Below are 22,787 nucleotides of genomic sequence, written 5' to 3'. Positions count from 1 at the left end.
CATTATAACATTTTCATTCACACAATCCCATTTTGAGATTCAGGTACTTGCCTCCCACTATCCGTATTTACTTGCCCTGGTGGCTCAGTGGTTAAGAGCTCAGCTACCAAACAAAAGATAGGCAGTTTGAATCCACCGGCCTCCTTGGAATCTCTGTGGGGCAGTTCTACTCTGTCCTATAAGGTCTCTATGAGTTAGAATCCATTGCATGGAAACAGGTTTTTTTGTTGTTGTTTTTTTTTCCTATTCATATCTATTGCTAACTATACAGCCATATTCTGATGTTGCTTCAGAGAAGACATGGAGGGACAAAGAAGAGGGAAGAGATTTTAAAAAGCTTAATGGCTTTAATTTGTAGTGGCATTATCACAGGTAATTTTTAAGAGTTGCTTAATTTTCCCCTATCCTAGGCCACATGCCAGGATCCTTTCAGATCCTCTGGCCCACCCACACCCTGCCATTAATTAAGAATGGGGCTCCTGTTCTTGTGGCTTTTGGTGGACTCTCTTCTGCAAATGAATAATACCTGGATGGTGCAAATGGTTATACACTTGGCTATTAACTGAGAGACTGGCAGTTCAAATCCATTTCAAGGCACCTTGGAAGAAAGGCCTGGCAATCTGCTTTTGAAATGTCACAGTTACAAAAATACTATGGAGTGCAGTCCTACTCTGAAACACACAGAGTTGCCATGAGTTGGAATCAATTCAGCTGCAACTATCTTTTTCTCCCATCTTGTTACGTGATTTACCTGTGGGTATTCTATTCCTGACTTATTCTCCCTTTTCCTTCCCCTCTCTCTCTCATTTCCTTAGTTCACTGCTTCATAAACAGTGAACACACACCAAGACCTGATGACCAGAGGATGACCAAAGGACTGCTTTCATTAATGGAACTAGCTCTTCTGGAGTGAGTTTTGTTGAGCATCCTTGGCTCCTGCTGATGGACCTCAGCTTTGTAAGCATGCATTCAACAAGTACCATTTAGAATCCGAAATATTAATTTAGTAAACTCAATGCTGTTAACTTAGCAAACAACAATATCTTAAACAATAATCATCACTATTAGCGCACTTCATTTTCTGAAGTTATTCATCAGTCAAAATTTATTTATCAGTGGAAAATAGAAATGTATGAGATTATTATTTCAAATTAAATCTCAAAAATATTAACATATTTAACCTGGAACCACTTCAAGTATATCCATCCATTATAAATGTGAGAAAAAATAGAATTAAACCTTTTAAAATTGCTTACCCAATTGACGTGTTGAAAACGTATGTAAAATTGAAAAATTTTTCTTCAAGTTGCTTTAGAGTAGAAACCTGTCCCTACAGGAGCAAAAAAAAAAGAACAACAGCCTCTAATAGAAGTTTGCGAATCCGCAATGTACTAATCAAGCAGCATCATGGTTAACCATGGTAGCACAGAGACACAGAAAATGCAGTAACTTGCTGAGGCTTAGTGTAAAAGTCACTTTTGCTCTTGGAAATGGGAATTGCTGCCCAATCCCATTAGGCTTCCACCTTATGTCCTTAGATTTACTTTTACCCTTCTTTGTTCAGGTCTTATCCCTTAGCGTCGATGTTGAACTCGCCTCCCAGAGCAAGTAAGCCTGTTCCTTGTGTAGTTGGCCCATGGAGTCATCAGGTTAAGGGTGTATCTACTCCATTCCTGATAAATGCCAGTTTTATCTGTCCCGTTTCTTTTGTGTGTCTCTCAGTTAGATAACAGGGTTAGGACATATAAAATCTTGTATTCTCCATGTCCCTTTTATTTTGGAAAGCTTTTGAGAGCTTAACATTTCCCTGTTTCTTGTTGTTCACACCAACCATTCCCTTCTGAATCCATTCACCAGTGGCCTCTTGCCTCCTACAGAAAATCCAGGCTTCCTCTTGTCATCTTCAAGGACCCCATCTCTATCTTGCCTTTCTGGTCTCGTACACTGTCGTTATGATGTGTACTATCCTAGCTTTCACTTTTATCTCTGGTCAATTTTTACCATGTAACCAAAATTCTCCATTCTCAAGGACTAATACATCTTAACTAAAAAAAAAAAAATTTTTTAAGACTTTATTAACTTCTCATAATATTAAAAACTTCCAACTCACCGGATAAGTTTGTATTAAAAAATTACTGAGGATAACATATAGGATACTAGCTCAACCAGTTAGCCTTAGCTTCTAGAGAATTTTCATTTAAAATTGTGTGTGAATTTAATGGTGGTCGCTAGGGCAATGTGTTCCAAATTCCTTCCTTTTCTTCCCATCCCCTTATAGATGCTTGAATCTCCTTTTATATATTACTTATACATAATGTTCTTAAAAAAAAAAAAAAAAAAAAGAACCCAAACCTTTGCTGTTGGGCCTAATTCCAACTCATAGCGACTGTATAGGATGGAGTAGAACTGCCCCATAGAGTTTCCAAGGAGCGCCTGGTGGATATGAACTGCAGACCTTTTGGTTAACAGCAGTAGCACTTCGCCTCTACGCCACCAGGGCTTCCCATAATCTCCTACACTCTGAAAAAAGCCCTTTCAGCACAGCAACTAATTTTTCTCTTAGAAAACTCATTCTGTTTTTAGGTAGTTTCATTTGAATAAAGTTTTCCCTTAACTTGAATTGAAATCTGCCCCTCAGAAATAAATTTTCTACTATTGGATACCACATGTTGGAATCATGCAAATCACAGATAAATAAATTTTTGGATATAGTCTTTCAAATATTTTAAAATATTCATTGTGCCTTGCCTAATACTTTTCTAGATTAAATAATCCCAGTTACTTAAGCTACATTTTCTTTGGATCTTTTCATGGTCTTGGTCTGTCCTCTACAAAATTTCTCAAAATTCGTTTCAAAATATGGCACATACAATTGAGCATGATGGTCTGGCTACATTCCACGATTACAAAGCTAACCTACAACTTCAGTGTAATTTTCGTATGAGCTATTCCTAATATGTCTTCTTTAGTCTGTCCTTGTAAAATTGGGTTTTTCAGACCCAAGAGCAAGATGACGTTGCATTAATGACTACCACATTATAATCTTACAGGTTTATTTTTAGTCTGTCAAGATTATTTCAGATATTGATAATAGCTGAACATTTTCTAGATCTTTTTCAGCCTCATGTCATTTGCAAATATGTTTGGTAGGTTGTTTGAGTACTCATCAAAGTCCTTAATAAATCAGTGCCACAAAACTTAAAATTTGATTGTTTTGCACACCCAGAAATTTACTTGAATCAGGAAGACAAGCTTCAAGGACGAGGACAATGAAATAGCAGAAGTTCTATTTTTAACAATGATGATAGTGAAATTTTTACCTTAATGCCATATTTGGAGCCCTAAAAAATAGAAACTTTGTGCATTTTAGTAATTATTTATTTTATTGTATATCTTCAACCTTTAAAAAAAATTGTAAAAGTTGATAAAATTTTTAAAAGTATCTGACATCTCTCCAAAGAAACCTCTCAAAAGTTTCTAAGGAGTCCTCTTGGAATAGGCAATCTTTCTAAAGCTTCTTCAAAATAGCCCTTGTGCTACAGAAGATACCAGTCCAATAAAGCCCAGTTATGCACCAAAGTAGCCATGAAGAAGGAAAATAATTCAATCAGTGGTTTAAAAGTAAGGATTTCTAGAGTCCTACTTCATCCATATTTATATTACTAATTTTTTTGTCTTATTTCAAGGGTAACTTTCTCACTACTATCTACCCTTTAGGATATGGCTATATCACTACGCTGTATTCTACTGAATTACATCACTTCTTTCCCCTGACACAAATATCAAAAACTCAGGTGAGAAAATGTTGTTCCAGGTAAACAAACCAGATATTCCAAGCAGTATTCATTTGCAGCTCCAGTTAAATTGCTTCATCTCCTGTCAAGTTTCCTTAACTATAAAGTAAACTAATGATATGCCGCCTCTTTCAAGGAAAGTTTTGAGAGTTACTGAATGTGTAGCGAGCAATTTCAGGATCAAACACACTGGGCAAAAGACTACATTTTTATTATAGTGGATACTCACAGCCTTATGTAATCTGCCAGTCTAAACCATGTGCTGCTTTGGCACATGCCTTACTGAAAATTGCAGACCAGTTTGTGAGCTGGCACGGTATCAGCAGAGCAGACGGACATGCAATGAAATAGCTAGCGAAGAGATGTTGTTTCAGCATTAAATATGTTTTCTTAGGCCAGATTCCTGGGCAAAGTAGTTTTAGCAAAGCTGCTGCCACTGAGGTAAGGGGGTATGTTTCCTTTACCTTCAGCCTGGGCTAATTTTTTTCCATCTCTTTTTGGGAGTTATTTTGGGCATTCACCCATCTCAGATACTGTAAAATGTATATATGAAAGTCACAATGGCTTGGACTCTTTTACTTTGAAGTTTTGGAACACCAGCAAAGAAAGAGGTATAAATAATACTTGAATTCTTATTTTATGAGAAGGTACAGTTATCTGATCACTCAAGTAAACGGGAGATTTATTGTACATTCTATCATGAAACTCTACACTTCAAGTTTTTTAATCTTATGATGTCTCAGAGGAATGACATTAGCTGAGCTCTTTACTAAATTACTAAATTAGAACACTTAAAGTATTACTAACTCTATTAAACACTAGTACATCCACAGGGTAAGTTAAAGAGTAGTAAACCCATTCAAATCAATAGGAAGCTCAAGTAGCATTCAGCTATTATCAAACGGAAGCCTTTATATTTTTGGTGATTAATATCACAAGTATAATCAGATAAATCTATGTGAAATAAAGGTTTCTGGGGTGAACGCATAGCTTAAAATTGACAGTAGAATACACGTACTAATGAAATTAATTAATTAGAAATTAAAGATTAAAATGCTCTATGAAACAATACGAGTTTATTTTGCTTTGTAATACATTTTAATATAATATTTATTATGGATCAAATTTCATTTTAATTCCTGTGTACATCATGAGCTCATCAAAGTTGGGAAGCCTTTGAGAATTCAATTTAAAATAAAAACTAAAGTAACTCAGGCATATGGCAAAAAGACAATCAGACAGTGAGTATGTAACCACTTAATAGTTTCTTGTATTCTTTCAGGAACATCTGATGCGTGAGTATTTTTAAATTTATATTCTTAAATATATTTATATATTTTAAATGACATATCACACAGCTCTGTCTATGACACATCTACTTTATTTTTTAATAGCTTCATACTAATCTGTTGTATAAAAGAACCATAATTTATCTAAACAACCTTTCGTTTGTGGCCATTTTACTGTCTGGTAAGGATCTCATTACCGATCTTTTTCTGAGATTTCTTGGATATTGTCGTATGTTTATTCCTCTTGATAAACCCCAATGTCATTTTGTCAAGTGCCCCCCACGAAAAAAGACTCATGGAATTTCAATTGGTATTGAAATGAATTAGGGTGAATTATAATAGCTGCTTATGAAAAAGGACATGGTCTTTCTTTCCATACATTCAAAACTGTAGATATCTTTCAGTTGTATATAATAGATGATAGTTTTACAACGTTTTTTATATAGATTTAGTACATTTCTGGTTAGGTGTACTCTGGTTATTATTATTGTTTTTAATGAAAGTGAAAATAGGATAATACTCTTTCATTGTGTTTTGACTGGCCATTGTTTGTATGTAGGAAAGTTACTTGTTATATTAGTTGACTAACCATCCAGTCTACTAAATTTCTTTACTGTTTGTTGATTGTAGTTTATTTTCTTGAGTTTTATAGCTTATATAGTCATGTCATCTGAAAAAAGTGTTAAGTTTTCATTCTCCTTTAAAATATGTATACCACTTATTTCCTTCTCTTCTCTGATTGTACTGGTTAGAACTTCCAGAATATTGTTCAATAATAATGGGCAAGTGAGCATCTGTTCCATTTCTATCACTTAAATGCAAATGTGTTTAGTGTTAAACTATTCAGCTTGATGTTGGTTTTTGGTTTGTAATAGCTTTAGCTCTGAATTATTACACAAAAAATAACCCATCTATTCACAGGCTACTAAGGCTTTCTTTTTGTTTATTTATGTTTTTTTTTCTTTTGAGGGGCAGATTGTATGATTTGTTTTCAATTCTTTCTTTTCTCCCACCCTTTCCATGGATTACACACCCCATCCATTGACTTTGGGCTGGGCTATGTGACTTACTTTGACCAATTGTATATGGATGCAGAACTTTGAATGAGTTTTCATGATTTTGCCCAATCCTGCCCTTGGTCCCATGCCATAAGAACAACATGCCCAGACAGGTTTCTCCTTCACCTGGGTGCATTTTCAGAACCCACCATCCCAGCCCAGCTCAAAATAGCTTAACAGAGCTAAGAATAGCTCAGCCACGCAGCAGCCAATCCACAGAACTCATGTAATGTGAGTGAGGAATACACTTTTTTAATACTATTATCATTATAAGACACTGAGAATTGGGGTTATTGGTTGCTGTAGCAAAAGGTGACTAAATATTTCTTTGCTTTTATGCACAATTTCAATCTTACTAAATGTCTTTGCCTGTGTGTTAATTAATATATTATTTTATTATGTTTTCTGAATGAAAATGACCTTTACATTTCTGACATGAAACACATCTGGCCACAGAATGTGATCTTTTACATACAGCTTAATTTGATTTGCTAATATTTTCTTTTGAAATTTGGTATCATTTCATAAGTGAGATTTGTCTAGAGTTTTTTTGTTTGTTTCCCTGCTTTTATATCTTTGTCAATTGTTGGTATCAATGTTATGATAGATTCAGAAACAGAATGTAGAAGTTTTGTTTTGAAAGTTATGTTTAGGTTAACTTTAAATAATAATTGATTTTGTTCTCTTTATTTGAAAGAATTCACCAACAAAACAAGCCAGATTTGGTTGTTTTTGTAAGAAGCTCTTTGATATTGTTTCGATATCATCTTAGTTTACTGATGTAGTAAAAGTTTCTGTTTATTTTCCTAAAAACTCATCTATTTCATTTAGGTTTTCAAGTTTAATTGCCCAGCGTTTTACAAACTACTCCCTTACAACGTTTTCCATTTTTCTCTTTCGTTAGCTCCTTGTCTTCCTTGCAGATTTTCTTCATTTGCTTTCATGCTTACACATACATTGTCTAGTCTCTACACAGTGGCCAGAGATATATATTTAAATAGACATTATATTAAATCATTCTCCTGATTAAACATCACCAGCGTATTTCCATTAAAACTGCCATTCCCATAGCATCTTGTAACATTCTTACCTTTTTTCCCCTCCATTAGAACTGGCTTTCTGGACTTGGAAAACATCAAGTTTATCCTTGCCTTGGGGCCTTTGCATTTGCCCTGAAACAATCTTCCTCTAGAGCACAGGTTCTCAAACTTGGCTGCACATTGGAATCAACTGATGTGTTACAAATAAATACTGGTGTCTGGAACCCACCCTTAGAGATTCTGATTCAGGAGATATGCATATGGTTTAGGAATTGAGATTTTTAAAAAATCTTCAGGTGCTTCTAATGTGTAGAAAAGCCCGAGACCAATGCTGAAGGTCAATGGTTCTCAATCACAGGTGTACATTACAACTATCTAGGGATCTTTTTAAAATATAACAATGTCTATGCTTCAACCCAAACCAACGAAATCAGAATTTTGGAGGCTGGGAAAAGAAACAGTCAAGAATATTTTTTAAAAGCTCCCTGGCTAATTCCAGTGTACAACTAGGATAAAGGAACACTGTCCTTGATACCGGCTCTTACCCTCTCTTAGAAATCGCTTCCCATACCTCCTGAGAAACACCCTCCTGGACAATAATATGTGAAATAGCTCCCTTTATAAGCATTTTTATATATCACTACCTATTTGTAATAGAACTTAGCACTATCAAAAAAATATTTTATTCATTCACTTACTGATCTATTTGTTGGATTTCCTGTGATAGTATTATCCATGTATTATTAAGTCTTGTGGCCCAAGTGCCTAGAACAATATCTGGATTAAATTTAATTAATTATACTCCCTCTATTTTTTTCATATCAGAGATTAATTATAATCTGATATTAGCATTGTGATTCCTGCTTTATTTTGTTCAAATATGCATGGGATATATATCTCCCCTTTATATCACTGTATTGCTTTTTATTAGGCATTTTCTGTACATGGAACACAGTTGGCTCTATTTTCAGCCATTCTTGGAATTGGGGAGAGGTAATAAGTAAAACTAAAAATTAAAAACAATCACAGATAATAGAAATGCGTATAAAATAATGAAAATTAGGCATACAGGTACATTTTTAAAAGCAAGAAATAAAGCCAGAAACCAGTTAGAAAAATACCTTTAAAGCACTGAGAGAGTATATTCAACTTCAATTCTATGCATAGCTAGCTTATTATTTTACAGAGATAAAGGAAAGGAAACTTTTTCAGAAAATGTGAGTGTTGGGAGTATTTAACACTTACAAGTCTTTCACCACAGAGCCATTCTAAGAGCCACATCAGGAGAAGAAAATTAAATGCAAGAAAAAAAAAAAGAACAGTGTAAAGCTAAGTTAGCAGTAACATTGATAAATTTGTGAGCAAAACTGGTTAATCTCTGACAGTATAAGCTACTAATAATAAAAATAATAGTTTTAATTATTGCTATCATTATAACAGTAAATGCTATTGTTATTATTTTGCTATTTGACTATAATACTACTATTTTATTTGACTAAATAATGGCTAATGAATACAACCTTGCTTGCTGAAAGTGAAGAGGACTTGAAACACTTATGAAGATCAAATGCCACAGCTTTCAGTATGGATTACGCCTCAACATAAAGAAAACAAAAATCCTCACATCTGGACCAGTAAGGAAAATCATGATAAATGGAGAAAACATTGAAGTTGTCAAGGATTTCATTTTACTTGGATCCACAATCAACACCCATGGAAGCAGCAGTCAAGAAATCAAAGATGCATTGCATTGGACAAACCTGCCACAAAAGACCCCTTTAAAGTGTTAAAAAGTAAAAATGTCACCTTGAAGACTAAGATACACCTGATGCAAGCCATGGTGTTTTCAATCTCCTCATATGCATCCGAAGGCTGGAAAATGAATAAGGAAACCGAAGAAGACCTAATGCCTTTGAATATTGAATACAGCATGGATTGTCAAAAAAAATGAACAAATCTGTCTTGGAAGAAGTACAGCCAGAATGCTCCTCAGAAGCAAGGATGGCAGAATTTTGTTTCATACACTTTGAACATGTTATCAGGAAGGACCAGTCCCTGGAAGAAGGACATCATGCTCGGTAAAGGGTGGGTCAGGGAAAAATGCTCAATGAGATGGATTGATGCAGTGGGTGCAATAATGGGCTCAAGCGTAAGAACCATTGTGAGAATGGTGCAGGACTGGGCAGTGTTTCGTTCTGTTGCTCATAGGGTCACTATGAATCAGAATGGACTCAATGGCATCTGACAACAACAACAATGAATACTGAATATTATGTGAAATGTAAGCTGTTTTGAGGTTTGGGGGGTTACAAATTGTGGGTTTTTTTTTGTGTGTGTGTGTGTGAAAATAAGAGAAAGAAATAGTGTCATTAGGCTTATTTAAAGTTAAAACATAGGTTAAAAATGTAACGGTTAATTCCACACAGTTAGGAAGAAAATAATTTATTTTCATAGCAATAAAGACAAAATATGGAATGAGAAAATTTGACCAATAAAGTAAAAGTAATGAAAACAGGGAAAAAAACTGAAAACAAAGATAAATAGGAACCAAAAATAATATGGTAGAAATAAAGGGAAAAAAACAGTAAGCACAACAAATATAAACAGACTGAACTTGGCAATTAAAAGTTAGTTTCTTATAATAAGCTAAATATAACTGGTATACCTGCAATAACATAAAATATATAAACAGTCATCTGTCACTTAATATATCCATGATATGTGCTGTGAGATAGGATTTTTTGTGATTTGAACATTGCGCGAACACGATTAAATTTTGAGCAATAGCATAACTGATTTTCCACCTTCATTTTGTTTAATAACTTTTGTTTCACTTCCAAATTGATACTTCTCCTTTGCCTGCTACTAGAACGTGTTTGAGAGCTATGATGTACTTTCAGGGTAATATCTTCAAAAGATAATTAAACAGAGAGATAAAGCTATAACACTCAAGATGTGTGTGATGCACAAGGTTGGATGCTGTTGGCATACACTGTTACATAGTAAACTTTTTATTTGTGAGCCGGGAAAGTTCACATTAAAATAATGATAGAAAGTATAGTACCATACACACATAAGTCAGTAACATAGGCATTTATTATGACTATCAAGGCATATGTATTATAGGCTATATATGTACTGTACCATCATACATCTGGCAGCACAACTGCTTTGTATACAAGAGACATGAGATACATGTGTTGAGTGCGGAAAGCTGTCGAATTCTCTCTGTCTTGATCGCCGATCCGGATTTGTGAACTCTATTATATAACTTGATGGGACTGTGGACGCATATGTAGCCAGATGCTGCCCAAATGGACATTATGCAGCACATGACTGTACTTATAAAGTTAAGATATAGATCTAAAATGGATATTTATCTAAAGATAAAATAGGAGGAACAAACCAGGAAGATATTTTTCAGAATTTTTACATGAGCTAAAAAAAAATTTTTTTAACATAGCTCCAAATATATACAAAGCATTTGGCTGCACAATTAGGGGAAATTGAAAGAAAAAAAAAAAACCCACCTTTGTAGATATTGATAGACTTAACAGATAAAAATTAGTAAGAATATAGATTATTTAAACAACATGGTAAACAAATATTTTCTAATGACATGTATAATAAATACCCCATCCTGTAGAGAAGGCAGTTTTTTAAAAGCACACAATTGTACACTTAGGAAAACTGAATACACACTAAGTCACAAAATAAATGTGATGGAAAAAAAGTGGGGGCAGAGCAGGTAATTATTCTATAGAACGTTTTCCAACTGGAAGAAACTAAGATAGAAATAACAAAGAGTTGATCTCAAAAATTATTTCATGATCTTTTCTAAATAACTTATAAAGGTTACATTAAAAAGTCTACTTAAAATTAGAAAATATCTAGAAACTGACAACAATAAAATATTGCACGTTAAATGTGTGGAATGTTGCAAAGTGATATTTAAAGAAAAACTGTAGTTTTATATATGTTATTTTTTTTGCCGTCAAGTCAATTCTGACTCATAGCAACCCTATAAGACAGAGTAGAAAAACCCCATAGGGTTTCCTAGGCTATAATCTTTAGGGGGGAAAACCCTGGTGATGTAGTGATTAAGTGCTATAGCTGCTAACCAAGAGGTCAGCAGTTCAAATCCTCCAGGCTCTCCTTGGAAGCTCTGTGGGGCAGTTCTACTCTGTCCTGTAGGGTCGCTATGAGCTGGAATTCAGCTCTACAGCAATGGATTTGGTTGGTTTTTTTTTTTTTTTGGTTAATCTTTAGGGGAGCAGACTGACAGATGTTTTCCCTCAAGGAGTGTCTGAGGGGGTTCAAAATGCTAGCCTTTCAGTTACAGCCAAGCACTTAACTATTGTGCCATCAGTGCTTCCTATGTTTGTATTTTAAAAGTAAAAATCTAAATAAAATTGTGAGCTCCTAGAAAAGCATAACTGACCAGACTGAGTCAAGATAAATGTAACAGAGTGCCTCTATAAATCTGTATCTATAAAATCTACACCATGTCACCAATCAAATGAATGGATTTCTCCACAGATTTTTAGAGGTGTTTTGTAAGCAACATACAGCCCAATTTTATAAAAATCTTTCCAGAGAATAAAAAAATTTCTGTTCTTGCCAAATCATTTTATAAGGGTAGTATCATTTTATAACAATGCAAGAAATATATGTAAAAGGATAATTAAAACTCCTATTTATAGGGTGTATGAAATGAAATTAAAACTGATCTCATTTATGAACATAGGTGAAAATAGCTTTAAAAAAATCACTAGAACAGAATATTCAAGGTTGATTTAACATAACAATACATCTATTTAGCCACCAGATTAAAGGCAAACAGCAAAAAAAAGACTATTTTAATGAATGAAGGAAAAGCCATTAGAAAAAAATTATGACTTTTTGATGACACTAGAAATAGAAAAAAAATTATCCTGATAAAGGGTGTTTACTATAAACATATACAAAAGTTATTCTTCAAAGAAAATGCAATAGCTCCCTTTAAAGCTATATACTAGGCAAAGATGCCATCTATCATATTTCTATTCAATATTACATTAGATGCTCTAAACAGTGAAAAAAAGTTAAAAGTAAAAATAGAGAGTGATTGACAAAGAAAAGTGTAGGCAATATTTTCAGAAAAGGAATTATCTAGCTGGAAAATCCCAACAAGTCTATGAAAATATTAGTAGATGTTATAATATACTCCTATTCAGAATAACTTATATAGATAATTCTTTACAAAAGCACAATGCTTAAGGCAAACATTCTTTACTGATTGAGAGCAAACTATAGTTTGATGATGGCTTCATGGAATAGTTTGGGTCAAAATTTAAGGATTAATTCCGGCAATATAGTCAAGAAGAATTGATGCATTTGAACTATGCTGTTGATGAAGAATATTGAATACACCATGGACTGCCAGAAGAACAAGCAAATCTGTCTTGGAAGTACAGCCAGAATGCTCCTTAAATGCGAGAATAGCAAGACTTTGTCTCATGTACTTTGGACATGTTATCAGGAGGGACCAGTGCCCGGAGAAGGACATCATGCTTGGTAAAGTAGAAAGTCAGCAAAAAAGAGAAAGTCCCTTGATAGGATACATTGACACGGTGGCTGCAACAATGGGCTCACACGTGGCAATGATTGTGAGGATGGTGCAAGACCAGGCAGAGTTTCGTTCTATTGTACCCAGGGTCACTATGAGTCGGAATCGACTCCAGGGCAATGGGTTTGGTTCATTTTCTTCTTCCTCTGCTGTTCCAGGTGAATAAAGACCAATTTTTTGTATCTTGGGTGGTCACTTGCAAGATTTTAAGACCCCAGGCAATACTTCCTGAACTTAGCGGTAGAACAGAAACTCTAAAAAACAACTCTAGTCCAACTGACACTCAAAACCATGCACTAAACATTCAGACCAATGAAACTAATGTCATGAAGCGTTCAGTTGTGCTAAGTAGCATCAACAGGCACAGCCTTTTTTTGTTTGTTTTGCCTGCTGTTGCAGTTGTAAAATTATATAAAATACTTTATTTGCCATGTTGCACTTTTTTTTTCTGGTGTACAGCTTAGTGATAACAGCTACATTAGTCAAGTTGTGTAGCCATTACCTTAAAAAAAAAAGTTACTGTCAAGTCGATTCTGACTCATAGTGACCCTATAGGACAGGGTAGAACTGCCTCATAGGGTTTCCAAAGATGTGCTATTTAAGGAAGCAGATTGTCACAGCTTTCTGCAGAAGGGCAGCTTATGGGTATGAACTACAGACCTTTCAGTTAGCAGCTGGGAGCCCTGGTGGTGCAGTGGTTAAGCACTCACCTGCTAACCAAAGGCTTGGGGTTTGGAAGACACCAGCTGCTCTGTGGGAGAAATATGTGGCAGTCTGCTTTCCTAAGGATTTACAACCTTGGAAATCCTAAGGAGCGGTTTTACTCTGTCCTGTCGGGTTGATATGAGTTGGAATCAACTGGATGGCATGGGTTTTATATATATATAAATCATATATATATGATTTCTCTCCATCAATTCATGTGATCATGTGGGTTATTATAGATTAAATTGCTTACTTTTTGAACATTCAACCCACCTTGCATATCTGGGATAAACTCCACTTGGTCATGATGTATTCTTTTCCTTTTGTTTTCTTTCTGGGTTGATTTACTAACATTCCTTTGAAGAGTTGCATCTATTATCATGAAGAATAGTGGTATGTAGTTTCACAACCGTACTGCCTTTGACTGTTTTTTTGTTTCAGGGTAATTCTGACCTTATAAAATGAGATGAAAATTATCCCTGTTGTATTTTCTGGAAGATATTGCATAAATTGGTGTTATTTCTTCTTAAAATGTTTAATATAACTCATTAGTGAAAAATAAAGGCATGGGCTTTTCTTCAATTTTTTTTTTTTTTTTTTTAATAGTATAGGACTATTCAGGCTATCTATTTTATCTTGGGTGAGCTTTCTCAAGGAATTTTCCTGTTTTTTCTAAATTGTCCAGTTTATGTATATAGAGTTGTTTATAATAGTCCCTTCTCATTTTAATATCTGGATGGTCTATAATGATATATTTTTATTTGTAGTAGATAAATATTTTGGAATGCAATTGCTAGACTGTACATAAAAAAAACCCATTTCTGTAGAGTTGATTCCTACTCATAGCAACCGTATAGGACAGTGTAGAACTGCCCCATAGGGAAACCCTAAGGAGTGGCTGGTGAATTTGAACTGCCAACCTTTTGGTTAGCAGCAGAGCTCTTAACCACTGTGCCACTAGGCCTCCATGTGAGTGTATTTAAATTTATAAGAAACTTACATTTACATCTCACCACAAAGTATTTATGCTATTTACATCCTCACCAAAACTTATGAAAATTCTCTCTGATCCAGTTCTTTCAACACTCCACATTGTCATTATTTTTATTTTTACCCCCAAAATTCCAAATTGTACCACTTTGCATTTCCACCTGTAGTTTATCAGAGTTGCACATCTTTGACAACACTTGGCATTGTCAGTCTTAAATTTTAGTCCTTCTATAGTGGGTGTATACTAGTATCTCATTACGGTTTCAATTTGCATTTTCTGATAAGTATTAACGTTGAGCATCTTTGCATTTGCTTTTTGGTCATCCAAATATCTTCCATAGTCAAGTGTATAAGAAAATTTTTTTCCGTCTTTATCTAATTAGTTTCTATTCTTACTGTTAAGTTGTAAGTGGTCAATATATATTCTAGATAGTTCTTTGTCTATCTATCGTAGACATTTTCTAGCAACCTGTAATATGCCTTTTGATTTTCACAATGCTCTCCTTCAAAGAACAGTTGTTTGCAATTTTGATAAACTTAATTTGTTGTATTTGTTTTCTGTTTACATTAGTGTTTTAAAAAATCTTTGCTTATCTCACATTTGTGAAAATATTCTCCATCCACTCACCTACCTCCCCACACACAAGCCCAAGACAAGGATCTTAGCACACCTTTATTTCTCTTGGCTTTAATCTGTAAATGCTCCCGACCGATATCCACATCTGTATCCTCTGGAATATTAATCCCAGGCTGTTATTAAAATAATTTTTAAATATTATCAATAAAAAAAATGTGCTGCAGTTGAGTATATTCATTTAACGACCCTATAGGACAGAGTAGAACTGTCCTATAGAGTTTCCAAGGAGCACCTGGTGGATTCAAACTGCCTACCTCTTGGTTAGCAGCTGTAGCACTTAACCACTATGCCATCAGGGTTTTCATATTATCAATATTTACTTATATTTAACATCATGTTTAATTGATGAGCTAGTCATTAATATTTCTTGAAGCACATTTTTTCATTCTGAATTTATTTTCTTATTTTGCTGAAGTATATTTTCTCCTAATTTCTATAACTGGTTAACTTTCTGAGTTCTTGTGTAACTACAAACCTCTTTATTTTGTCCTGGTGCTTGTCTGATTATAAAGCTGGAAAGAACACAGTGGGTTTAAAGTTAATTTCCTTGGGTATTTTTAAAGATAATTCCCCATTTGTTATTATATCTAATCTTTTTCTTGAGAAATCTGAGACCAAACTTATTCTCATTCTATATTACATAAGCTATGAAAATATTGTAATTTTAAAGTATGATCTACTTATTTCTTAGGGAAATATTTAAAATAAAGGCTCAGTTATTCTTTTTTTGTTTTGGGGAAAATATCAGGTACACTTCACATATGTATATATTTTTCTTTTTTATTTATTCTAATCTCTCATTTTGGTCCATGGTTAAGAGCTTGGCTGCTAATCAAAAGATTAGCAGTTCGAATCCACCAGTTTCTCCTTGGAAATCCTCTGGGATAATTCTACTCTGTCCTACAAGGTACTGTTGGTCAGAATCAACTCAATGTCAATGGGTTAGGTTTTGGTATTATTCATATATACTGAAATTCTGAATATATCCTCCATGTCTCTTAACTTTTGTTTTATATTTTGTATCTCTTTACATATTTTTTATCTTATTTGAGAAAATTTCTTTAGCACCTTGTCTACATTCATTCTGCTATCCAGGCCTTATTTAAAGTTAAATTTTTATTTCTCTCTCACTATGTATTTTTAACTTAAAGTTAAATTTTTACTTCAATATATATTTATTTTAATTCCAAAATCTCTAATTATTTTTTAGTAGTAGTTTGCCCTTGTTTCACACACACATGTATTTACTACTAAATAAACATTTAGTCTTTTTCAGATTGCTTTAAGTTTGTGTTTCCTTGACTCTTATTTTCTCTTAGTATTAAGGTGTTAACCCACGTCAGATATTTGGTGATATCTGCTCATTTTCTACCACAGAAAAATTCCATACTTGATGTGGGTTGTGAAAAAATCTTCAGAAGATGGTGTGTTGGCATTCTACGTAACAGTAAGGGACACTGGTTGCCTTCTCTTAGTAGCTGAGACAACTGTGGTTGTTTTTTATCAAGTGGTTTAGACACTTCCTCTGAAGTCTCATTATAGCCCTCAGGTGCTTCACCATCTTCTTAGTGAAACAGCTAAGTGAAGTGCTCTGCTGAAAAGGGTCATATTCTCATCACTATCGTGACTTTATTCCTTGGTTTGTGTTTACTGATTCCTTTCAAGCAAGGTATCAGGACATCAGTCTGAAGATGGTGTGCCTTTTTGGTTTTCAATTATTACTAGTATATTTTATGGTATCTTTTCTAGCATACTGGAGTTTTTGTATCATGAATCTGGAAACTGCCTTGCGTTTCTATGTAGGGAAATGTAATCTATTTACTTACTACAGATTAAAGTCCACCATGCAACAATTACTCCTTTCCTGGCTAGGCCTTGTTGGTACATTTATTAAAGTATAATTTAAAATATATTATTAAGTATTCATTTATATGTCTATTTCCTATAGTAATCTATGGCCCGGGACTGTATGTTAGAAACTCTTAGTATCCTACATAATATCAATTATCCCCTTCTTCTATACTAACAGACACCAATTTTATTTAGAGTGGATATGAGCCCTCTAAAAAATATCAGATAAACTGCTTTTTTGAAGCTTGTGAAGACATTTGACACAGTTTCTGGCCTGTGATATCTGAGCACAATTAACTGCCAGTAAGGCTCTTTACTGGATACTGACCTAGCTGGAACGTGTAATTTTTGTTTTTTGCCTTTCTCTTTTTTTTTTTTTTTTTGCCTATAACGTGGACATGATGTCTAGAGTTCCAGCATTCTCCCTGCCTTTATATATTTTACTTTATTTTATTTTTTTTATATATAGTAAGATATACAGTTCAAGAACTCCATAGCCATGAAATAAAATTTGTATCCTTTGGAGTAATTGTGTCAACCTAGGACATACACCTACACTTGAGCCAAGGTGCGATGCCTGTGTTTTACTATGAGACAACTGATAGAACCCTAAATTCCTGGAACAATAACTGTCAAGGGAAATGTAGCTATGCTAATTGGCTTAGTATAAGCAATAAGCAACACCTATTCCTTGACCTAGACCCAATTTCATCCAAACTATATGGCTGATGTAAAGTGGGGAAGCAGTAAAATGGATGTCAAAAGTCAACCACAATATGGACTCTATAGTCCATATTTCTGGTTACTCAACACACAGATAAACTCTTTCTCTTCCTTATACATTTTAAAATGTCACGCCTACACAAAATCAACTCATTTCCATGCCACAGGTAAATAATCTAAGCTTCCATTAGTCTAACATATTCCACATTATTATTTAAGAATATCCTTAAAAAAAAAATAATTTTTCCCAAAATGCCTTTCCTTGAGTTCCCCCACCCATATTGGATTGCCTTCCCTCCTCTGTGTTACTTACTCACATTTTACCCACCTTCATTATTTCATTTGTCTTGCTGTTGTTGCATTCATGGTGACCTCATGTGTGCACTGAAAACTCTACAGTCTTCAAGTCTATGACCTTTCAGAAGAAGATCACCAGGCCTGTCTTCCAAGGGGCCATTAAACCAAAAAAAAAAAAAGCAGCCGCCTTCAAGTAGATTCCGACTAATAGCAATCCTATAAGATAGAGCAGAACTGCCCCATAAAGCTTCCAAGGAATGTCTGGTGGTTATGAACTGCTGACCTATTTGGTTAGCAGATGTAGTTCTTAACCACTATGCCACCACTATGCCACCAGGGTAGGTGTGCTCAAATGGACAACCTTTCAGTTAATAGTCCAGTGCTAAACCATTTGCACCACCCAGTGGCTCATTTGGCTTGTTGGATTGCAATTCTCAATGATTAATCCAACTATACCAGAAAAAAACCCACCGTGGTCAAGTTGGTCTGACTTATAGCGACCCTATAGGACAGAGCAGAACTGCCCCAAGGGGTTTACAAGGAACAGCTGGTGGATTCAAACTGCTGACCTCTTGGTTAGCAGCCGATATCTTAACCACTGTGCCACCAGGGCTCATTGTTATTAACCATCATGCCTTATTCATCTTTGTGTACTTAGTTATTAATTCAACATTTGGACAATATTGGATATAAAATAATTATTTGTTGAACTATAAGTAATTCTAAGAGATCTATCTCAGTTCATTTTTTCTTTAAGTCTATGCATTATCAGAATATAAGGAAAGGAATTGGGACCTAGATATGTTATTTAAGTTACAGTTTTTCAAATTTTCCTGAGCTTACAACATTAAATAATTAGAGTGTCATTGAAAATAACCTAATTGCTATAAGGTTAGAATGGCCATCTAATAAAAAAATTGCTATAAGGTTAGAATGGCCATCTAAGACCAATAGAAAATTTTAAGTATAACTATATTGTGAAAAATCACAATGGACTATTTTCAGGTTTAAAAAAAATCAAACTATTAAAATAGCTCCTTGCTTAAGTGTGCATTTGTACCCCCCTCTGAAAAAAAAAAAAAAAAAAAACTTTTTAGTTTTTTTTTCTGACTCTCACAGACACATGCACACACGCACACACACACACGGCATGCATACACTTGCTGAAACGCCAGCATTTGTTAGAATGATCAGTTCATTGTGATGATGCCACACAAATATGATTATAAGATACCATAGTAGAATTGCATGCTTAATTGGACCTGTTTTAAATGTTTTCACATTCTACCATTTCTCTTTTTAAAAAGTGGTTTCCATAATTTTTTAATAATTAAAAAAAAGAAAAGAATTAAGACATGGCAATATATCACTCCTAGGATTTTTAAATAAAAAGGATAAACACTAAAAAAATCAAAATCTGATTTTCCTGAAGTCATGAATTTAAATGAAGGTGGAGAAAAAATTTTAACAAAAGGAAATAATTCTTGGAAGAAATAAGCATAATGAACTAACTTGTGTTTAAAGAAAATGCACACATAGACACAGATGTACCCCCAGCTGCTTTTTAAACAGCAAAAATAGCCATAAATATATTTTAAAAATTCTGTCTGTACATCTCTCAGTATGGGTATAAATACTGTCTAGGTTAAATGAAAATGTTCCCAATTGAAGTGTACCGTTCTCCAGTCTATCCTTGATCGGTTTCACATGTCCAGTTCTAAGGTAAACATGGAATCGTACACTAAAAAATTTTTATTTCTAATCTCGACAGCACATTTCCAAAGGTATAACATCTTAATCAAATTTTAAAAGAAAACATCCCAGTGCGGAGCTCGGTTGTAAACCTAAAATTATATAACATATATGTTTTTATGCTTTGTCAATTACATTTGAAATAGGGGACTGTTTGTTTCAGCCCTTCTAAAAATGAGACGAGGATGAGAAAACAACCTATTTCCTTATTAGGTTCAGGAGTCAAAGGACTCAGCCAGGAGCCGCAGGCTTCAAGAGCATAGAAGATTAAGACATATATTGGATTCATGATGGAGGGCAGAAAGTTCATTTTCAAAATAAAACAGAATTTTATTCATATTCCTTTTAAAATTCAGATTGCCATTTGCCAGCTGACCTGTGACATGGCAGCAGTGTATTACATTTTCAATGAGCAGTCTGTCTGGAGCTGCTAGTGGAAAAACTGCTTTCTGGTTTCTAGGTTTGTATTTTTTTTTTTTTTTTAAGTAAGATATTGTTGTCAGAATTTTAGATGGTGCAAACAGAGGCAAGGTAACATTTATTTTTAATAAGGAGGAGATGTAGAATAGTATAGTCATTAGCATTATGTATGGAATAATCCTGTAAAAAAAAAAAAAAATCACAACAGCTCAGGTAAAATGTGTAGATGGTACCATCAAAGCTGGGGATGCCAGCATCTCAATGAGAAATAGAGCAGGCCAAAAAATGAATCTTTATTTAAAAAATAAATAAACGTGAATGCCTTTTTAAACAAGTTTTGGTAGAGTGCAAGTCAAGCCAAGGTTTTCTATACTCAGGGACTAGATTTATCCAGCTCACCATCTGTCAAAATTATATTATAGACGACACATATGCATAGATACAAGACCACTGATTTTCATATATATTAAAACTTGAAACTACTGCAGCATATGAAAACCTACAAAGTGTTAAGCCAAAAGGCTTACATTTAGAAAATTTTTTTCCCTTTCACGTTGTTTTAATTCCATTCTCTTCCTGTACTGCGTTCAGGAGAAATAGACATTTAATCAATGGAAATGCATAGAAATTAAAGTTCATTTAGGAAAAAATCAAAATAGATACTTTTAGCAAATATAAATATAGCAGAGTGTATGTATGCTTCCCTTATTTTTAGAGTGGCTTTTGTGAGAGAATATATTCAATACATAGGCTAAAACGTACAAAAGTGGATGTAAGATGGGGATGATGACAATTTTTAATATCAGGTGAATGAAGGTGATGCTTGTAAAAATGGAGAACTAACAATTGCGTTGAGCCACGTGGCTAGTTAACTTGAACCTCAGTGATGTGGCCCATATTTCACCCCTGACAATAGTTTTATGATATGAGTTACTGGTCTGTTATTTTGTTAACCTCTCAAATGAGAAACAAAGGGAGACAGACACACCAGTTTCGTCTATTTTATTTAATACCGTACTTTGAAAGTAGGATCAGATAGAGGAAAAGAGAAGCCTCAACTTCCGATTTACCTTGAACAAATTGTTTTTATACATTTTTCTCATGTTTTAGTAAGAGTAACATGTCTACCAGGTAGGAAGCAATGGATATCATCTATTCACTGCATTTAAATACAGCAAATGGGTTTGTAAGCACAGCGCTGAAAGCTTGCTTTTGACTAAATAAAACCGTGAAATTGCATCCTATGAGATTTTTTTTTCAAAAAAATTTTTTTCTTTCAGAAAAAAAAACTTCTCAACTATATAACCATCTGTTCTTATCACTGATAAAAAACTTCCCTATTACAGAAATTAATTAATCTCAATGCTCAATTTGTAGTAAGTAAATATTTTCTGGTAAAAACTGCGATAATTTCTTAATTTTGAAAAACTGACAGTAGAAGTAAGTTAAATAATAAGGGATTTTACTTTAAGAACAACTGTTCTAAAAGCAGATAATTTCTATTGTAATTACAAATTTATGATAGGAAAAGAAGAGAAAAAAGCCAGACATCATTCTTAGACTCTTCCCAAATGTGTTTGCAACTTTATCACTGCAGATTAGTTTTGGTAAAACACCTTAGTTATGATCTATGAGATTTCAAAGCCCATCCTACTTCTTAATGAACAACATGCAAGTAAAAATTTATCTAATTTTTAAATTTTTTTCATAGATAAATTGGATAAACACATTGTCTCTCAGTGAAATGATAAAATACTATGGATTTAAAACAGTTGATTTACGCATGGCTTTGTTGCCAAGATGGAAGCTGGAGAAATTAATTTTATTTTATGTTTTGTCTTATTTTAGTTATTGAAATATTTTAAAAATATTTCAAAATTTTCAATCTATTCAAAACAAAGGGAAACTTGTTCCCCCCTCCACAGAAAGAAGAGAGAAAGAAAGGCAGAGAGAAAGAAAATAAAGGAAGAATGAGGGAGAAAACCCCAAGACAAACAAACTCTAAATGCAGTAGAACTATTTTGGGATAATTTGATTTGCATATGCCATATGTCAAATCATACTCTCCCCCTCCTCCAAACACACAGCCAGAACACTACTAAGCAGCCTGCAAATCCTGATATTCTGGCTTTGTCTGCCAATATATTAGTCCACTCAGCCTAGACCTAGTACTATAGAACAGATTTCATTACAGAGTATGGAAAGCTACTGTCAAAATTGATGAAATTAGTGTTTTTTGAGCTATAATGTGCTTGGCATTTATCACTGGAAATGTTTTCCAGTAGCTCACACGTGCACCCAACAAATCCTTGAGTTTCTTCTTATTGACTAGCAATAAATTGATTTATTTTCAATTAAAAAAAAAAGTTTTAAGCCAGAGATTTCACCAATTGAACTTCAAACAATAAACAGATACCAAATTTAGCAATACAATGGGATTGAGATTGCTTCTTCACTAAACTAATTCTCCCAGAATCCACCGTTCATCTCATCACTCCTTATAAAACACAGAATCCTTAATTGGTCTGTGCTTCTCCAACATGTTTTTAATGAAAACGCAGCACATAACTCTTAGTTTGTTGGCTGGCAGAGCCCAATTTACAAAAGTGGGAGTGCGAGATAA

This window comes from Loxodonta africana, chromosome 6, assembly GCF_030014295.1.
Source record: "Loxodonta africana isolate mLoxAfr1 chromosome 6, mLoxAfr1.hap2, whole genome shotgun sequence".
Classification (NCBI taxonomy): Eukaryota; Metazoa; Chordata; class Mammalia; order Proboscidea; family Elephantidae; genus Loxodonta; species Loxodonta africana.
This window is presented reverse-complemented; position numbering follows the sequence as displayed.